Below are 21,755 nucleotides of genomic sequence, written 5' to 3' on the forward strand. Positions count from 1 at the left end.
CTTTATAAGAGTGTGTCAATAAATTAACAATTTAAAACCCATTCATCACTCGAAAACCATAACTTTTGTTGTATATTATGTTTAAATACGGAGAGCAAAAACTTTATAAAAATACTGATGGCCTAAATATCACTTTTAAAGATATATTACTACTTTTTCATTGCTTAGATTAAATTGAGTTTATACTTATATATATATATATATCAGCATATCATGACATGTTTATGACAGATTGTACTAGACCGGACGGATCAACAGTTCAACAAAGATAGTGTATCACTTAGCGACATTTCCCTGATAGAGAGGATGGTATACTAATGTGACACCTGAAGTACAGAGTAACTAGTTCAAATAACCCAGTAACATTACGATACGGCCCAAGCATAATGGCAGGCCCAGCTAAAACGCTGTAGTATTCTGGGGGTTAACAGCCTATCCGTATCAGTGGGCAACAGCTAGCCAATTCACTCAAACATCGAATACATTCATGACAAAAAATAAATGGATGAATGCTTACATGTCACAATACATTACAAATTATGTTCACGACAGAAAAATTTAGTCATACATAGCAGTAATTTTCCAATTAGACGATGAGAGTAATAAATGGGAGAAAATACCACATCGCAAAACAAGGCCTTCATAGACCCAAACCAGGAGAGCTGAAAGGGGAAATAATCATATATAGAGATATGTTATAGGACCAGTAGATTCGAAAGGCGAAATATGTAATATAAATATAAGTTTTATGTTATCAGATTAAACAATAGTAACGTGGTTTAGACAACTAAAATTTTCAAGCTTTTAATTTAAAGTTGTGATGGTTATTTCTAATTAACATATCATTACCTTATAACAAAATGACCTTACATTGGCGTATATGGACTGATATTAGCATTCGTTGTAATATTAGAAAAATGACATGTCTTGTCACATATATGTATTGGAAGTGAGAACATATTCTGTCCTCGGCAGACATGATTGTATAATGTATTAAAGTGCGTACAGGTTGCTTTAAGTTAACCTCAGCAGGTTTAAAGTACAGTACAGTGCAGCCATGCAAACAACTGTCAACCAGGACTAATGTACACGTGACGTCATTACACATAGTTTTCTCAAGGATGACTACATAAACAGGAACTTCACTACTTCATACACTTAATAAACATGTTACAAGTAGGATTTGGCTCGAATTGTAATTTATTACTTCGTCAGATTCTCATGGCGATAAATCATTGTTAGTCAGGTCTAGTTTTAATCATGATGAACTGATAATTTGTCAGTGTTTTTATGTATTGTCGTCTATTAGTCTAGTGTATGGTTAGAGGATAAGTAATGAGCTGGATTATAGTTTACTTTGTTGTGAAGGCAGGTCTGTTTCTAGTGGCGGAAATGTACTTCTGGTCTCTTTATCGATGCGGTTAAGACCGTACTTCACACTACTTATGGTCAACCCACAAGGACATCAGAAAGATACTGTCTTAAATATACGTTTTGTGAATGTTTTAACAGCTTTTTATTTAACGTTAAGTATTAGCTTATAAGAAGACATTAGCATATACATTGTGCAAGAAAAGTACAAACGTCAAAATTATAATAATATGATAGTTTACAGGGATATTTCCTTAGCAAAGACCATTTCTTAAATTGTTACCATGACGAAAAAGAGTTCAAACGTCAAAATTATAATAATATGATAGTTTACAGGGATATTTCCTTAGCAAAGACCATTTCTTAAATTGTTACCATGACGAAAAAGAGTTCAAACGTCAAAATTATAATAATATGATAGTTTACAGGGATATTTCCTTAGCAAAGACCATTTCTTAAATTGTTACCATGACGAGAAAGACTTCAAACGTCAAAATTATTATAATAGGATAGTTTATAGGGATATTTCTAATATAACAAATACTATTTCTTAAATCATTACCATGACGAGAAAGAGTTCAAACGTCAAAATTTTGATAATGGGATGCTTTATAGGGATACTTACATAGCTAAGAGTATATCATCCAATTTCAATTTCAATATCTTAATATATTCACACAGAATAATTGTCAGTGTAGCAAACCTAAAACACCTGGAACAACAGAGTTACAGCGTGATAACTGTCACTTAGGCCGTTTACAGGTAAAAATATTGCCAACCAATTGATGTCGTGAATGATTTGATAATAACCTGTAACCTAAGTTTCAAATGGCGCCAGTCAAGCGTGATCGATATATTCTTTATCACCATGAATAAAATCAAGTTAAAATTTATGATGAAATACTGTGTAACAATGTGTTTCTGAAACTTTGACTTATTTCTGTGTAATGCTATTTATCTGTATCAGACTAAATTCTGTGCAAAGCCTTGTTTCTGCACTTTAGACAAAATACTGTGTAATATTGTGTTTCTGTATCTCAGACTAAATTCTGTGTAATATTATGTTTTGAAACAACACACTGACTCAATACAGTATACGTATTACATATACTGATGCCAGAAAATCCCCGTCATATGAAACATCTTCAGTGTTCTGGTTTTTAAATAACGTCCATTACATATTCTGACCCGTTAATTTCAGTGCGATAGTTTCCCCTTTGGGATAATAAACTGTGTATGTGTGATTGGACAACGATGGTAGGTTAGCCATATAATAACATTAATTTAACATCTAAATGAATTATGACAATATAAAAACAATTTAATATAATGCAATGATAATAATAATCGTCATAATTTTGAAAATATGGATAGATTAAAATTCTAATTTCAGTGTAAAAGAAGTAAAATTTCATAAATAAGAATCATTGATAAAATAAACAGCCTCTGAGTGGAACCTACGTTTCTAAATACATGTGTATAGGTCTATTGTGATACATAAACAAAACATAAATTCTCGTGCGTTTTATATATGTTAAAATCATTTGGTCTATCGAGTTAAATTATCTATCACTCAAACCTATTGATGTATTAATCATAAGGAGTATTATCTTACCAAGTTACTTGCCTTGTCATATTGATCTTACTTTTGTAAAGCACTTTATTCCATGATGCATGACTGTCGCCTCCATGTTCAAAATGTCATTAGATAATCGCGTTTTGGTATTGAAGACTTTTGATTGTTTGAACGTTTCTAGTGCCATTGATAGGATCATAGGGCAAATATACCAGAATATAGAATCATACTTCAATACCACTATAGAAACAAACTTCAATACAACTATAGAATCATACTTCAATACAACTATAGAATCATACTTCAATACAACTATATAATCATACTTCAATACAACTATAGGATCATACTTCAATACAACTATATAGTCATACTTCAATACAACTATAGAGTCATACTTCAATACAACTATAGAATCATACTTCAATACAACTATATATCATACTTCAATACAACTATAGGATCATACTTCAATACAACTATATAGTCATACTTCAATACAACTATATAGTCATACTTCAATACAACTATATAGTCATACTTCAATACAACTCTATAGTCATACTTTAGTCATACTTCAATACAACTATATAGTCATACTTCAATACAACTATATAGTCATACTTCAATACAACTATAGGATCATACTTCAATACAACTATATAGTCATACTTCAATACAACTGTAGAATCATACTTCAATACAACTATATAGTCATACTTCAATACAACTATATAGTCATACTTCAATACAACTATAGAATCATACTTCAATACAACTGTAGAATCATACTTCAATACAACTGTAGGATCATACTTCAATACAACTGTAGAATCATACTTCAATACAACTGTAGAATCATACTTCAATACAACTGTAGAATCATACTTCAATACAACTATAGGATCATACGTCAATACAACTGTAGAATCATACTTCAATACAACTCTATAGTCATACTTCAATACAACTATATAGTCATACTTCAATACAACTATATAGTCATACTTCATTACAACTATATAGTCATACTTCATTACAACTATATAGTTATACTTCAATACAACTTCAATACAACTATATAGTCATACTTCAATACAACTATAGAGTCATACTTCAATACAAGTATAGGGTCATACTTCAATACAAATATAGGGTCATACTTCAATACAACTATAGAGACATACTTCAATACAACTATAGAGACATACTTCAATACCACTATAGGGTCATACTTCAATACAACTATAGGGTCATACTTCAATACAACTATAGAGACATACTTCAATACAACTATAGAGACATACTTCAATACAACTATAGAATCATACTTCAATACAACTATATAGTCATACTTCAATACAACTATAGAGTCATACTTCAATACAACTATATAGTCATACTTCATTACAACTATATAGTCATACTTCAATACAACTTCAATACAACTATATAGTCATACTTCATTACAACTATATAGTCATACTTCATTACAACTATATAGTCATACTTCAATACAACTATAGAGCCATACTTCAATACAACTATATAGTCATACTTCAATACAACTATAGGGTCATACTTCAATACAACTATAGAGACATACTTCAATACAACTATAGAGACATACTTCAATACCACTATATAGTCATACTTCATTACAACTATATAGTCATACTTCAATACAACTATATAGTCATACTTCAATACAACTATATAGTCATACTTCATTACAACTATATAGTCATACTTCAATACAACTATATAGTCATACTTCATTACAACTATATAGTCATACTTCATTACAACTATATAGTCATACTTCAATACAACTTCAATACAACTATATAGTCATACTTCAATACAACTATAGAGCCATACTTCAATACAACTATATAGTCATACTTCAATACAACTATATAGTCATACTTCAATACAACTATAGAGACATACTTCAATACAACTATAGAGACATACTTCAATACCACTATATAGTCATACTTCATTACAACTATATAGTCATACTTCAATACAACTATATAGTCATACTTCAATACAACTATATAGTCATACTTCATTACAACTATATAGTCATACTTCATTACAACTATATAGTCATACTTCAATACAACTTCAATACAACTATATAGTCATACTTCAATACAACTATAGGGTCATACTTCAATACAACTATAGAGACATACTTCAATACAACTATAGAGACATACTTCAATACCACTATAGGGTCATACTTCAATACAACTATAGGGGCATACTTCAATACAACTATAGAGACATACTTCAATACAACTATAGAATCATACTTCAATACAACTATATAGTCATACTTCAATACAACTATATAGTCATACTTCAATACAACTATAGAGACATACTTCAATACAACTATACAGTCATAGAATAAAGTATATTATACCTTCAGTACAATTATAAAGTCTGATTGTCTGATTTTATCATGAAACTATGTGTCAGTGATAAAAATTTCCACTTGATAGATTGAACTTATCTCAGTAGACATACCGAGCTGTTATCTTATCCAATATTAAATCGTGACGAATGTTCTTGGCACGTCCATTTTTTAACTTCTTTGAAACAAAATTGAAAATTACACATGCCGAAACCCGGGATCGAACCAGGGACCTTTAGATCTTCAGTCTAACGCTCTCCCAACTGAGCTATTTCGGCTGTCGTAATAAGTAATTTTATCGACTTTAGTTATTCATTGTCTTTTGAAAATTGATTTGTCTCCAGCTGTCTTGATTTCTTTTTCAGGTATGGTTTTTATATTTCAATAGACTAAATCTCTCCATAAATATTCGAATTTACGTTCAGTTCTAAATGATTAAAATTGGCTTGTTGTACATGTCGCTTATTGCAATATGATAATTACCTCATTCTAGCATTAAGTACAAAGAAGTCACCGTGAGCAGGTACCGAATAAAGACAATTATCAAATAGGTATCAGAACATGATGACGACAGAAAAATATCTGTCTCCAGAATTGATACAGCCAACATGTTGCCCTTTTCCACAAACTTAAAAGTCTAAATGTTTGGAATCTGGATTGTTTCTACTAAGAAAAGGAAAAGCAGAGATTTTCAAGTAAACGCTAAGCTTGACATTTGTAGTATTAATTTGAAAGCACATTTGATGTATATCTAGTTTCAAGTTATATAGGGAATACCTGATGGGTACGTAGGTCCTAAATCATTCAAGAACAATGACAAACCAATGGATATTGATTGTTCGAATGTATGTTGTTTAAGGATCGCGAAAAAGTCCTTTCCTTCTTCACAGCCGTTTGGTACGCCATGACTTGAAATGCTATAAAAAAAAACAAGAAATAAAATCAAAGATATTGCCATTTGAAGTGCTGCTAACTAAAACTATTAATTAAACTGAAAACAGCATTTAACCTGTTGTAATTGTTGACAAAGATTGCAGATAATGCGTACAGTACATGGACAATGATATCCGATTTCTACAATAGAAAAGATATATATGTTTGTGATTGCTAGTCTGATCTAATTAAGGTGTGCCGGATTCAACATCAGCAAAATCGCAGAAGCGTTTCAAAGTCCATAAAAAGTCTATCTGAATGTGACATAACTTATTAATCGATGCCAAATTGGAGACCCTATCACGTTTTTTTATATGATCATAACGTCCACTTTGAGAGGATGGATGTGTTCTATCTACGTAAATCGTCGACTTTAATATCATTTAATCTATCAGTTTCGTATCTTATTGATTTAAAACATTTCAGTACATCATAATGTCATGTTTTATCACCGTAATAAACAAAGATTATTCACCCCTGTCTGTGTGAGATTTTGACGAGTAGAATATGATTTACAAAGTCTGTTTGCTGTTATGATCAGTGTGATTGATTTTTATTAAATCCGGGTTTAGATCACAAGAATGCAAATTTTGCATATCAGCAAATTCATGATCTATAAATAGTAAGATAAAACAATATGTACGTCACTTGTGTTTATTGTGTAAAAAGATTAAACAATTATATCTTTATAAGACATCAAATAAACAATTTACGCTATCGTCGGATTGTTCGTCTTGTCTTGATTTAGATCAATACAATAATTAATTACAAGTCGGTCTTTTTAACTTTAAAGAACAGCGACTGTCAAGCACCTGTCATTTCTCAATCAAGAAGACTATAAATACGTTTATCTCAGATGACTACGATAGCATACCTAACAAATTAAACCTGGGTATGAAGAAATATGAGTTTTTTTCTGATAACTGATCGGTAATCAACGGGATATTTGATACAGTCTGTGACATAATACAGCAATACTTACGTTCAACAATTACACATTACTGAACAATGGGTAGACGGGTATGCCTTGAAAAACCCCAATAAGGAATATCGTTTTACCGAGCTGGATTAACATCGGAGTATTGTGTCCGAGGATATATGGACATTTTAATTCTACACTAATCTAAGGGATATCGCGTGTCACATGACTATAGATCATATATCCATTCAAATGTCGAGTGAAGCAAGACGCCATGTTGATGGCCGACATCTATCTCGTATTTCATTGACGTAATAGACACATTGAACCTTACTTACAGACGTGAGTTTGATTTGCACCAAGGGGATCTGGTCAAGCTTATATTGAGAAAATCTGGTCGAGATCTTACTTATAGTCGCCAGGTTTACTTACATCAAGAAGATCTTGACGGGTTCATGTATAATTACAGCCGTTATATTTACTTACATCAGGAGATCTAGTCGTGTTCATATCTAATTACAACCGTTATATTTACTTACATCAGGAGATCTGAACGTGTTCATATTTAATTACAGCCGTTACATTTACTTACATCAGGAGATCTGACCGTGTTTATATCTAATTACAGCCGTTATATTTACTTACATCAGGAGATCTGAACGTGTTCATATTTAATTACAGCCGTTACATTTACTTACATCAGGAGATCTGACCGTGTTTATATCTAATTACAGCCGTTATATTTACTTACATCAGGAGATCTGAACGTGTTCATATTTAATTACAGCCGTTACATTTACTTACATCAGGAGATCTGACCGTGTTTATATCTAATTACAGCCGTTATATTTACTTACATCAGGAGATCTGAACGTGTTCATATTTAATTACAGCCGTTACATTTACTTACATCAGGAGATCTGAACGTGTTCATATTTAATTACAGCCGTTACATTTACTTACATCAGGAGATCTGAACGTGTTCATATATAATTACAGCCGTTATATTTACTAACATCAGATCTGGTCGTGTTCATATTTAATTACAGCCGTTATATTTACTTACATCAGGAGATCTGGTCGTGTTCATGTATAATTACAGCCGTTATATTTACTTACATCAGATCTAGTCGTGTTCATATTTAACAACATTCGTTATATTTACTTACATCAGATCTGGTCGTGTGCATATTTACTTACAACCGTTATATTTCCTTACATCAGATCTGGTCGTGTTCATATTTAAATACAGCCGTTATATTTACTTACATCAGATCTGGTCGTGTTTATATTTAACAACATTCGTTATATTTACTTACATCAGGAGATCTGGTCGTGTTCATATATAATTACAGCCGTTATATTTACTTAATTCAGATCTAGTCGTGTTCATATTTTACTTTACACCGTTTTTGATACACTGTATTAGATGTTTTCATCTTTTGTAAATCGACGTAGAATAAGGAAAGAATATTCCCTCTTTTATACAAGAAAACCATTGCCATTTGGGAATGAAAACGACTGTGTATCGTTGTGTTTATCTTCATTTGTTGCGAGACACGTAGAGATATGAAATGCAGAAATGGTGTGCAGATGTAATCAAAAGGTCATGTGAATTAAAAGATATCATTTTATTTTTCTCCTGACGTTACTCTCAAAAACTAATGACGTAACAATCAATACTGTGCACAGGAGAAGATAACTCTGCATTACAAAAAGACAGAATTATCAAATGATATATTTTTTACAAAAGTATGTGTGAATTTCTAAAAGACGGTTTAAGACTTTTCTCTTGAGCTTTCCTCTTTGGCTTCGAACTCGATTCTACTTTGGCCTTTTGCGTTTAAAATACATGAACTTGAATTAGAACAGGAAACATAATACTCGTGTCGTTAAATAAACTTGAAAGCACCTCTCGTCTACAGTGACAACAATCATACCGATCGTCCAATAATTTCCTAATTTTGTGTTATCAGATACAAGTGTATTTACCAATAATTTGCCCTCGCATGAAAGAAGAGAAAGATAATAAAATAGGACAGCTATCAAAACTAGCTATCGTTGATTTAGTGACTATCTGGCAGTGTATTCAGTATGATCGGCTAAACAAGACCGGTGACATAATTAATCAGTCAGGTACACAGTAAACCCCCGTCACTGACCGGTACGTTTTTTGTATGTGTCTGGCACTATTTGTGTCCCAACCTATATAGATTTTTTTTTCGTAAAGGAAATTTTGCTTAATTCATTTGATTAAGAAAATAATGCACACTAAATGCTTCAATTTAAATCCAAGAGAAGTAAATATGTATTTTGCATATCATAATCATTCATAGCAAATCTAATTACTGTCAAAATGATAAATATAAGTATATATTTCCTATTTAACATTCGTCATTTTATCTAACATAGAAAATTAACATGTTCTTGTACTAGCGTATAGTGTATACGGTTTCATGTAATTCTATATCACAATAATGTTATATACCTACTTGTTTCATCAATCAATTATGTTCACGTATCAAAAATAGCATTAATAAATATTCATATTTATACGTTAAGACAATCAACATACTATCATATTAGAAGCTATTTATATACTTATTTACGTCAATTTACGTAAGTTTGTAATTTCAAACATCAGTGAATGAATATATGTACAAGTTTGAATATAATACATACATCCATAACTGTATGTAGATAATTACATATTACAATAAATTAACGTCGTAAACACTTTAAAAAGTGATACTATACACAAGTTTTACAGAGTCTGTACTTTTCCATGTTTAACACAGACGCAGTAACCGACTTAATTTAAACGGTGACCAGGGTAAGAAAAAACTTCCATCAATCACACGATGGTAACCTCCTGAAGGGATATCTACAAATGTTACACAATCACACAACACCGTCTTTGACGAGAACAATCGGCCCTTTCACCAGGGCATTATCCGAGATAAACGATGTTTTAATTAGTGCTATTTAAAAAGACAAAACAAAAAATTACACACGTGATTGTAAAGATGCTATTGTGGATAAACATCACGAATCAATCACATTATTACCGAAATGTTTAATTTATTATCAATAATTGATCATAAATTCAAGAAATTAAAAAGATCGAAGTACAAGGTTATTTTAAGTCAACAAACGTCCTAACACTAACCATTGTTTTAAGTCACAGGTTGAAACTTGTTAAAAATATTAACTCAAATATGGACTAAGTGTATTAAAAATTTGTTTGCAACATATAATTTTTGAGAGAAGTCAGAAACCTCTCTCATATTTCAAGTCCTAGATGTTCACTTTGGTGACAAATTGCGGTACAATATGGCCCCCAGCCACCGTCGCCTTGATTTTACACTTAGTGGTTTGGTAGAACACAGCTACAGACATCAAATGTATATAAAAATAGCGTTGTTTTTGTTAGGACAGCTCAGTAAGTGTCTGTTCGGTCTTAAATTTAACACCTATCTTTTCTCTCATCTTAACATGTAATCTATTAAGTTTACATTTCAAAAGCATATGCTTGGGTATTTGAAGTTAAAGATGAAACGAAATAAATGTGTTTGGTTGAAGTAAAGGATCAACTTGTTGTTTGTTTTGCCTGGTAAGGTCAGAAGTTAAAAGTCCACAAGTTGTCAAGATAATGTCACAGATGCATAAGTAGCCTTTCAACGCTGTCTATTGGTCACTTAACGTTTATTTATTTTCTTTAAGGTAGAAGTTTATCTTTCTCATTAGTGGCGTTGAAAATTATATCCTGACCAGGACAATAACATCAAAAGTTCGTTTCCTGAACCATGTACTTCCTCTGTTCACTCACTTCTTCCCAGCACCTACGATCTCATATCTGAAACAAAAAAAATCAGATTGTAGATTTTGTTATTTAATATTTTCCTTTTGTTAAAATTTCAGTTTTCTGTCATATTGAGAAATGAGTATCAATATGATAAACGTCACCTTTAAGCTGTCAGACTAGTAGACATACCAGTGACAGGGCAAGAAGATCGATGTTATCAGTAATTAATATACATATGACAATAACCTCTGCCCAAGGCCGACTGACCAGATTGACCACTAAACACCTCTGCATTCAGACTCAAATAAGTTTGTGGTCAAGGTTACTCATCTCTCGATGTGGGGTCGGACCCTGTAAAAACTACCGCAGATTTTTCAATTAAGACACCTGAGTGACGTCATGTTTGAAGTAAGAACATAGGTTTATGATTAGTAGTGTACCTAATTACACTGAGCTTAAAGGTCACAGCGTCCTTATCTTAAGTCTTCTCTGTTGCTCCAATGATGCTAAAGCGTTAGGCCTTTCTTTACTCACGGGTTAGCGTATTTTAATATAATGTCGAAAAAAAACACATTTTTACAGATTGTGCAAGCGATGGATAAGAGAATACCACGTGTGAATAAACATATTAAAACTGGATTCAGAATTAGGAACTAATTTGTAATAGTTTTATCTGTATTGAAACAGCTATTCTGGTTTATAAAAAGGCTTTTCACCGAAATTAGCGGATTCAAACAAATAAAACGTCAAATTAGACTGAAATTTTCCAAAGCACTACGACATGAAATCTAAAGTTTAAAAAAAACTGTTTAAAAAGATAAATAATTGTGTTGCGTGATAAAAGTAAAATCTAATTGCGTCATTTGATGTCCGTGGGCAGTTGTTTTTTTATATGAGCAAAATACGTGAAGTGCATTGAAATTTATTAAGGAGTGAAGTAATAGTTTCATTTAGTTCAAATTGTGTCATAGATTTTATTTTTCCACAGTATTAGCCATAAATAAATTTAGATTTTAGAATATTTTAACAACATTGAAATAGTTTGTCTTGTTCTTTTCTAGGTCTTTGTCATTACCTTAAAAATTGAAAGGGTCACGTAATATTCAGACTAACTAATGCAAGCGACGTAGATTGAAATGTCAGTTGTTACAGCAGAAATAAATTACATATAATTTATGATGATCGCGTTTTATTAATGACTGAAGAATATTATCATTAATAACACCATTTAGTAAGCTCACATCTGTTATAATAAAACACTTTTTACCATATCAGATGTCTAAATGATGTGGATATATATCTTTTTAGAAATTATCGCAAAAACAGTCTTAATGATAACTCTGGCCCTCTACGACAGTGTATATCTCAAAAAAATTAAAGGAAAACCTGGTTTATAAGTAATTCTTTTTGGTTAAAGTTAATTTCTAGCTTTCCTACAGAGTACATTTTGGTAAGTATGAATCCAGACTGCCAACATTACATTCATCTATATATGTAGGTCAATATTCAAGATTTATTCAAAAGTTTAGGCCATTGGCCGATCTACTTAAATCGCTTTCATGTGTCCATATTTATTACTGTTGTGCGATCATGAGAAGCTGTTTTCGATCCTTTAGTAAGATTGTTGGTGTCATGTGAGTTAATAAACGTCGCTGGTTCTAAAGATAATTGACTAGTCGTGTATTACATCAATACACACAAGTCACGAACTGTTCAGGAAGACATCCAGACTATGAATAAGAGAGTTGTGAAATCGGACAGAGTTTATATATACGGGTTAAAAATAGACACGGGAATTTTCTCGACCTGTTTTACTAGAGCGTATCAATGACTGGCCTGCACTCCCACAACACGTATCTACAACACTAAACAGATCCTGTTATCCGGGTTCTTATCTGCCGATAAACTCCTGTTCCCCAGCTCATTAACATCAAAAGCTGTCCCGTCTTGTATTACAGGCTTTTCCACTGAATTTCCGAACCCTTTACACGTATAAACTATTACATGTCCATTTAACAGCTCACGACGTAGATGAGTAATGTATCAGATTTGGACTAAGTATTCAGTTTTCTCATGTATCTTAACTGAATTAATTTCAACAGCATCAGCGATAAAGTAAACGTTTCTTTCGTCATTCAAATATTAAGGTTGAATTATCGTAATTCATATTTCATATTTACAACAACATTTCTTTATCTCTATATATTTATATAACAACATGATAAATACATATAAAAAATAAATGTTCAATCTTTAAATGAACTTTCACAAACTAGGAACATTTACAAACGATTTTATTGACCTTTTCATTACTTTTATGTTTAAAGATGTACTGTGGTGTGGTACACTTTTGCCTTGTACTTTTTTATCACTTTTATGTACAAATATGCAATAGAGTACAATTTTTAACGATAAAAGTGTGAATAATATCACCATAGACGGTTTGTTTTGTTTTCAAATTTTTTTAACTACGGTTTGTTTTGTATTCAAATAACTATTCATGTATACATAATTCGTCTGAAAACCAGCTGAAGCTTTTGTCAAATGGTGTGTATATCTACAAAATAAAATGATAAAAATGTGAATTGCCGAAACCCGGGATCGAACCAGGGACCTTTAGATCTTCAGTCTAACGCTCTCCCAACTGAGCTATTTCGGCTCCGGAATGTTTGGAACTGCTCACGGAAGGCTTGGAAACAGTAGCAAAACAAATATTGATTTTTGCTGTAGTTCATCAGTCGGCTCTGGTTAAAAATATATTGTTTGTCGTTTGGTTGTTTGTGCATCCCCCAAACTCGTGACGCAAGTAGACAATGAAAAAAAGGTGACAAAATGACGAAATTTGCAAGAAAATGTTGTCAACATTTATTTTTGTAATAGCTTACATACAATTATAAGTTCTGAGCCAAAGAACCTCTTTGAGAAATGGATTTCGATGTTTACAATAAATATCTGCATTGTCATCTATACACCTGGGAAACATTGAAAAATTAACATTTACATTCATGTTTACACCGTGTGAATGAACTTGTTGACAAACTTATTGATGCAGATATTTTGTTGATTCAGTAATAAGGTGTCAGAGCACGTAGTTCAAGGTTGTCCACGCCTGAATAGTTATATATGCCAATCAACATCACAGTAAACACAGCACACTTCTGGTAAACTGCATGCATGATGCATGCTTTACCTCCTAAGGTAAATGACCTTGTAACAGCTACATAAACAATCATAATAAATAGAATATCAGTCTTATTAGCATATTATCTACATCTAATAATTTGTTGCAAATGAGAAGCTACTACCAACAGGAAGCTTTCGACACATTTTTCCAGGACTCCATATAACTCTGTGCCCTGTTTGTAATTTCCCGTGACTATGCTTTCACTGGAAAATACATAATTTCCGTTCAGCATAACAAGGTCGTTATTTTTCAACAAAGATTTATTCATCGTAGATATAGTTGGTGAAACAAACGATGATAACACAGAAGAAAAACATCTTAAGATTCTTCTATTACAATTTGGTATATAAGGATGCCGTGTTGGCTTTAAACAGATACTTTTCAAAATGCCCACTCAGTTCTATTTTTAATTACACGGCGTTACGGACATTGTCAGCTTATCACTGAATTGTTTCATGGTTTCAATTTCCATTATCAAATATTTCCCTGACGTGATGTGTTCGCGCGTCAGTGTTGATATAACAAACAGTTATTTTGACAAAATCTCGATTTCCGTTGTAGGTGTCGACTACTGACATGAAAAAAAATCGAGTTTAAAGTCATTCCTTGATCTCATTGAGACATCATTCGATCTCTTGTGGGCTGCATGATGTACGTAATCGATGCTGATTAATATCTAAGTTTTCTGTTGTCATTATATTGTTTTTTAAAATGATTATAACATATTTTAGTACTTTTTTAATACCTTGTAATTGACAAGATACTCAATTCAGTGACATATATGCATTTAATACGTTTATTTGACCTAGATTTACATAGCGGGTGTCGTCGATGGCGTAGAAGACACTTGCCCTTCTGGAGCACCTGGTCTTATTCTCCTAGTTCTTTTTCAATGTCTCTTTGTTTATCCTTTATTTGTGGTTTGACAACGTTTGAACTATAAATGCTAAAGGTACACAAACGTGGACCCCTTCTATCCAAACCAGTAACACCGATAGGTTAGTTTCTGTTAAGTGTTGCAGTTTATCTGTAAGAACGAACGAATCATTTTTGGATTTGGCTTTCTTTACATCGCGAGTGTCGTCAAACAACTGGAAAACGCTCTCTCTTACGGAACACATGCTCCTTGTCTCATTTCCCTTCCATCGGGAGCAGACTTTAATTTTGCTTTGTGTCCGCCTGTCCTTCCGTCCTTCCCCTTTCTTGTCAAGACCATATCTTCTACACGACCAATCACGAGAACTCGATACTTGAGATTTGGCTTCTGATTTGTTAGACATATCAAAAGTAGGTCATTCTGACCTTTATTTTGACCTTTGACCTATATCTAAGAAAATATTAGCCCCGGCCGTATAGCATACATAACTAGTTACTAGAACTTGATACTTGAAACATGGTTCCACCTTAATGAGGCGGTGAGTCGCGTATCAAAATGAGGTCACTCTGACCTTCATTTTGACCTTGACCTTCACCAAATAAAAAAGTCTCCCCGGGTCCTATCTCCTGCACTACCAGTTATTGGAACATCATATGTGATGTGTAGTATTGCCGTGGTGGAGTGGTGGATCGGCAGGGGACTGTAATTCTCCGAATCGTCTGGTTCTCTTTGAAAAAGTCCGTTTTTTATTGTTAACTTTCGTTTCGTATAAATTTTAAGCCGTAACTTGCATGCTACGTTTAAATTCATTAGAATAGCGACACAGTTCAGAATATACACATATTCTTGACATTTTTAAAAATTATATGAAATGTGAAAATTACAAATGTCTATGAGTTGTAGGACTAGTACACCTCCCCATCTCTGTTTTGACATTTCTTTCCATCATTATCGATGTTTCTTTAGTCTCCTCCTTTGCTTCAAACAATAGACTCTTATCATCACTGACGTGTACTAAGAGGACGAAACCGCTGTATGATGTATTATTTGGCTCTGTTGTATCCAATTCTAATAGGTGCATGTTGCACAGTTTTGGGCTGGAAAGGTGCTATATACTTGTGCGTGTGGTGTACATCATTTTTATCTATTTATCCATGTAATTATTTTTGAGCAAGAATCAAGATTTGTTGTAATATGTACTAGTTCGTTATTAAAGTTGTCACAACTATTTTTAAAATTAAATATATCAATTAATCATTCAATGTGAATACATTTCTTTGTACAGATGACACGTCTCTTTGATGACATCGAGTAAAACTCGTATTTTATCTAATCATTTCGTTTCAAAAATGATATTATTATGTAGTACAATACTGAAAAGAGCACAATCCTTTAAATCAAATTACTTGTCGTTCTTTAGCACGTACTGGTAGATAAATACAATAGATGATACCTACAATTACATACTAGCCTATCACACAGGACTGATTGATTTCAAACATACAAACGACCCGGACCGTTACGTCATTGTCGTCAGGCACGCCATTGGTTGCTACTGTATTTTCAATATAACAACAATAACAGCATAAATACCCAATTAACTTTTATCGGTAAGGATATGGATCTGAAAACAGACACCTAGTGTCCCTATCATGTCATTCTACTCCAGTGAGCTTTTACGAAAGCATAAAGGTATAAGGAAATATTTTTTCAAAGACCATTTCCGATCATTTTAAACTTAATGATTTGATTTTAAAGCAGATTATAATCACCGAAAAAAAACTTCGAAAGCTAATTAATCATTCACGGACAACACCCCAATTAAGTAAAGACACAATCTAACGAATATTTAGCCAAACTGAAGCGTCAGACAAACGACACAGTGCAATAGACACAGATCGGAACTCTGTTCAAATAACTTCCTTGGCAGTAGAATAAGACATCAAAAGCAAACGGGGAAAGATATTTAGAAACTAAAAACAGAATAAAAATGGATCGTGAAATAGGAGCTAAGCCCAAAACTTAGATTTTCAAATCAAAGAGAAATTCGCTAACTAAGGAACAAAGGAATTAAAAATGACTGTCTGAAGACAAGCTACACAGAAACAGTGAATTGAGAACAGAAGTATTCATGTCATGCATTTAGTGTTGTTCACAATGCCTCCTGTAGAGTACACCAATCTTAAACAACACTTATAACTTGAAATAGTTACTTTATTTGAATCTTGTATAAATATCAAACATATCAAATATCCAGACAAGAGGGTGCTTTCGTTCTTTTGTCATGAGAGCTTTCACTTCAAAAAGATGAACGGCTGTACATATATATTTTTCCGACTTCACTGAAGCGTGAAAATAACATGCAAATCAAAGAAGAACTCTACGGAGGATGAACGAACTTTGTCGAGTTTGGTGGTAAGATCTTCATTTCTAAGCAAAGGAAGGAAGGAGGCAGTTATCGACACACAATGAGAAAAACATACCAAAGGTCAAAGGTTAAAGTATCTGTTCGAACACCAGCTCATTTCGACTTCTGATCAACCGTATACAATAAAACTTCAACAAAAATATGAGAGGAACAAACAGCATGTACTCCAGGAAGGGCGGGGGGGGGGGGGGTTCAATGTAAAATTATCTAATAGTAACATATAGTACTGAACTGGTTGCACTTGGTTTTGTCTCCTTACAGTATCAACCAAAACGTAACAGTTAAATGACAAGAACTGACATCTTGTTCCGTATGTTACTCTTCTGTGTTAAGGAAGGCTATTGTTTGTGAACATTGTAATGAGACGATAATGAATCTCTAGAAGACATTGCTATGATTGTGATAGCCTTATTCAGTGAGTTATTACCACAAACTGACCTTAAGGAGGACCACCTATCAACATGAAATGTTCCCTTCTTCATATTTATGTGGTACCCCTGACCTTTCATACAAAAATCAAGAAATTCACTGAAGTATATCATAGCGAGTCAGATAAAAAAATATATATCTGGCTGACTGATGAGAGATTTGAGGGAGATGCTCATACAAAGAAAATTTACGACCATGGTTAAAATTTGACAGATTCAATGGAAATTCTTCTTGGATTTTTTTCGTTATAATCCTTACCACAACAGCAGTTTTCTCTCAAAAACGCTTTATTGTACGTTGTTAAAAACACGTGTTGATAATCTTAGATGCGAGTTGTCATTTCTACAATAAGTATCATATTTTTATATATCTTTACGGTTGAAATGATTTTGTTCCAAATTCATTACGAACGGACACTTATCATTGCCCTCATAGACAACAAGCTGGGTATACAATCGCGAACAAGCGGACCACACAGCGAAACCTCGGGAATTCCGTATAATATTATCAAAAGATTCTCTGCTCATGTAGTACTTTTTATATACTTATCATAGGAAACCTGACCGATAATGAATGTCTAGAAATTAAAAACTGTAGAATCTTAAAAGACATTATTCCGTGAAAGCATGAAAGAGTCAGTACGCATCATCTTCAAAGGTTCACTAAATATTTATTTAAGAAGCCCGTCATCTCTATATGTGTAAGATGATTAAAAAGTATCGTTTACCAATAAATCTTTTTTTAGATCTATTTTAGAAAATCCAAAATCATTCCTGAACATACATGAAATAAATCGCAAAATCTCACACAAAGGGTGAAACTTGAAGAGTCGTTAAGCTTGTTATTTGATAAATTTCTCTCAAAGTTCCAACCTAAACCCGTATTCTGATGGTGAATACCTGGTTATTTTTTTCTCGTGTTCCAGTATGCTTTGAGGTCATATATATTTACGATAAATAGGAGTGCAACAAAGAAAGAAGATTTCTACACTGTCTACACTATAGTTGTAAATCTTGCAAAGCCTACAACAAAATGTTAACTAGTCCATTCATAAAGAAGATTTCTACACTGTCTACACTATAGTTGTAAATCTTGCAAAGCCTACAACAAAATGTTAACTAGTCCATTCATAAAGAAGGTTTCTTACGTCCAATTCTATTTTTCTTCAGTCGATCCCCAGGTTCCAACATTTGGGCTCTTAGCATTACATTCGGGTCCTAGAAGGATAAAACACCTGTATGCTGTAGTTTATCATTTGGTTCTTCTATGTCTAATTTAAATTTAAATACAGATAAATGCTGAACGGTGTCATCACCGCCCATTTATTCTCAAAATGCTGAATTACCTTGATGAGCATACCCAATATAACCCCAAAATAATACCATGTTGTCCAATTCTAAGAGTCAATCATGCTGGAATCATAACGCATGTCATCGATGAAGCAAAAGACGCATTACCCTTGCGGAACACCAGGTCTTGTCTCTGTGGTTTTTTTCCCAACAGTCACTGTGTAAAGTTTTGTTCATATTTGCATCCGTTTTGTTGATATCAAGTTTGATTAATATTATGTGAATGGTTTTTTTTATATTATTTCCGTGACCTACCATTAATTTTTTCTGATGTTAATTCATTTTGATTTTGTCGTTGCGTAGTGATTTATCTCCCTAAAACAAATTATAATGTAGCAACATTTTAACAATATCCAGATACTAAGTTCAAAAAGATATAATATATATATATAAGTATCAGAATATATATATATAAGTAACAGCCAATGATTAACAAATAACAAAACTACGTTGTAGGAATGGATATTTGTATTAGTCAAAGGGAAGTAACTGTAACACACAGTAAAACCTTACTCTGTAGATTACAGTATTAAGTCTAAAATAATCTAACGCTTTTGATATTTTAATCTTATAACAGTATCATGTATCATGTCACACAGTGACGGCTTCAGAATTTGGGGGTTTGGGGGAGGGACATGAGTGAAAAAAAATGTGGGTGGGGTGGGGGTGGGGGGGGGAACAGTTCAAATTGACTCAATAATAAATCTTGAAGAACTCAGGTATATAGGTCAATTCAAGGACCGACATCTTTCTGGATCTGCTACTAATTTGCATATAAGATACATTTGATACATGTATCTAAAATATTACTTGTAGCCATAAATAATCTGTTGATATTTTCTTTCTCTCTCCATTTCAGCGAAATTCAAGGATAATTGACTAAAAGGCATTCTATTTATATCAACATTAAATCAGAAGATATATAGCAATGGTGGAGATATCTAATTACTGATAATTTCTAATTAGTTATTTAATCATTTCAACAACATGCCTTCTTTGAGAGTCGAGGGTATTCAATATCATACACTTCTTTTTACCACTGAAGAGTTTGTAAGTAATGTAATCCCTGTAAGTTTGAGGATGGCCACAAGTAGAAATATTATCATTAAAGACCTGGATTCATTAGTCTTGGATGATATCTCCAGATCAACGAAAAAATTATTGCTATTCTTAACATCACCATAATATATATATAATATACCTATTGCATAGATAGACAAAAAATGGAATATTACACTATGAAGTTAGAAAACCAGTTTCTTGGTAGAATAATGTTATATAAAAATATGATTAACATGATTGAGAGGTCCAGCTCTCCTATGTAAATCACAGAGTGTACACACACTGATGATCAGTGTTGTTAATATGTTATCACATGTAAAAATAAGTACTACATTCAAAATGTATCCCAGTCATTATATAAGTACAAACATTATAATGAAATATCTATATGTATGGGACTGAAAATTGATTTGAAAGTTAATCACATCTATGGTTCTTTGTGAAAATTTCTCTCTCTTTTTTTTTTTTTTTTTTTTTAATCTTTTCACAATAATCTGTAATGTACAAAAGCTGAGAGCACTGATATATCACTGATCCAATATGTTTGCTGTACCAAGGACAAAGGCATTAAAATAACCACTTCATCATATGCTATTTTTGTGTAAACATGGTCCATACATAACATATCTATCACTCAGCTCTTTATTGATTAGACAAAATAAAGACTTTTTACATTATACATCAAAGACTATAATAAAGTTTAGAACAAAATCTGAGATCAAAAAAGGCTAGCACTGCTACAAGCTCATTAACTTATGATATATAAACTTTATATATGACAATTGTATGACAATTTCTATAAACTTAAATTCACCACACTTGTAGGACCCCATGCAAGGGATATTCTTATGAGAGGAAACCAGAGTACTCGCGTCAAAAATCATCTGAACAATAACTTTTCATTTCCAGAAACGTGACTTTTTTTCAAGCTTATAATTGTTTTGGAATGTACTAATATCGTAGCTGGTCTCACAACAGAATATACCGCTTTATCTACAAAAATATCAGATCCCAGTCAAACTACAACAATAAGAGTTTCAGGAAAATTAACAAGTATATATATGTATTTCTTTGTCAAAAATATCACATTTCTTTCCTCAAATCCAAAAAGGTGGAAAATTCAGTCTCTTCTTTCATTAGCAGTCACATGAAGAACACTAAAGGTAACTCAAAGTTTCGAAGGGATAATCAAGATAAAAGTAAGTATAATTTCAATATTATAATGACATCATCAAAGATGCTGGTACATACAATAATGTGTGAATACTTGAAATATAAAATGGACTTTCTTTCAATTTTACATTGGTGTAGGAGCCAGAGGAGACCTATATGAATAATCCATAGAAAATAATGTCTTATTTTTTAACATTCCCATCTTGTTCATTACATTCTTA

General features: G+C 32.4%; 2 non-coding genes across 2 annotated transcripts; both read right to left on the bottom strand.

The window, feature by feature from the left end:
• Positions 1-5,580: 5,580 nt before the first annotated feature.
• On the bottom strand, positions 5,581-5,653 carry Trnaf-gaa (transfer RNA phenylalanine (anticodon GAA)). The gene has a single exon. It is a non-coding gene; the product is annotated as a tRNA-Phe (tRNA).
• Positions 5,654-13,618: 7,965 nt separating this feature from the next.
• Trnaf-gaa (transfer RNA phenylalanine (anticodon GAA)) lies at positions 13,619-13,691 on the bottom strand. The gene has a single exon. It is a non-coding gene; the product is annotated as a tRNA-Phe (tRNA).
• Positions 13,692-21,755: the final 8,064 nt, after the last annotated feature.

The sequence above is a fragment of the Ylistrum balloti genome, unplaced genomic scaffold (genome assembly GCF_031769215.1).
Source record: "Ylistrum balloti isolate Yb309-2 unplaced genomic scaffold, AGI_CSIRO_Ybal_v1 Utg369850, whole genome shotgun sequence".
Classification (NCBI taxonomy): Eukaryota; Metazoa; Mollusca; class Bivalvia; order Pectinida; family Pectinidae; genus Ylistrum; species Ylistrum balloti.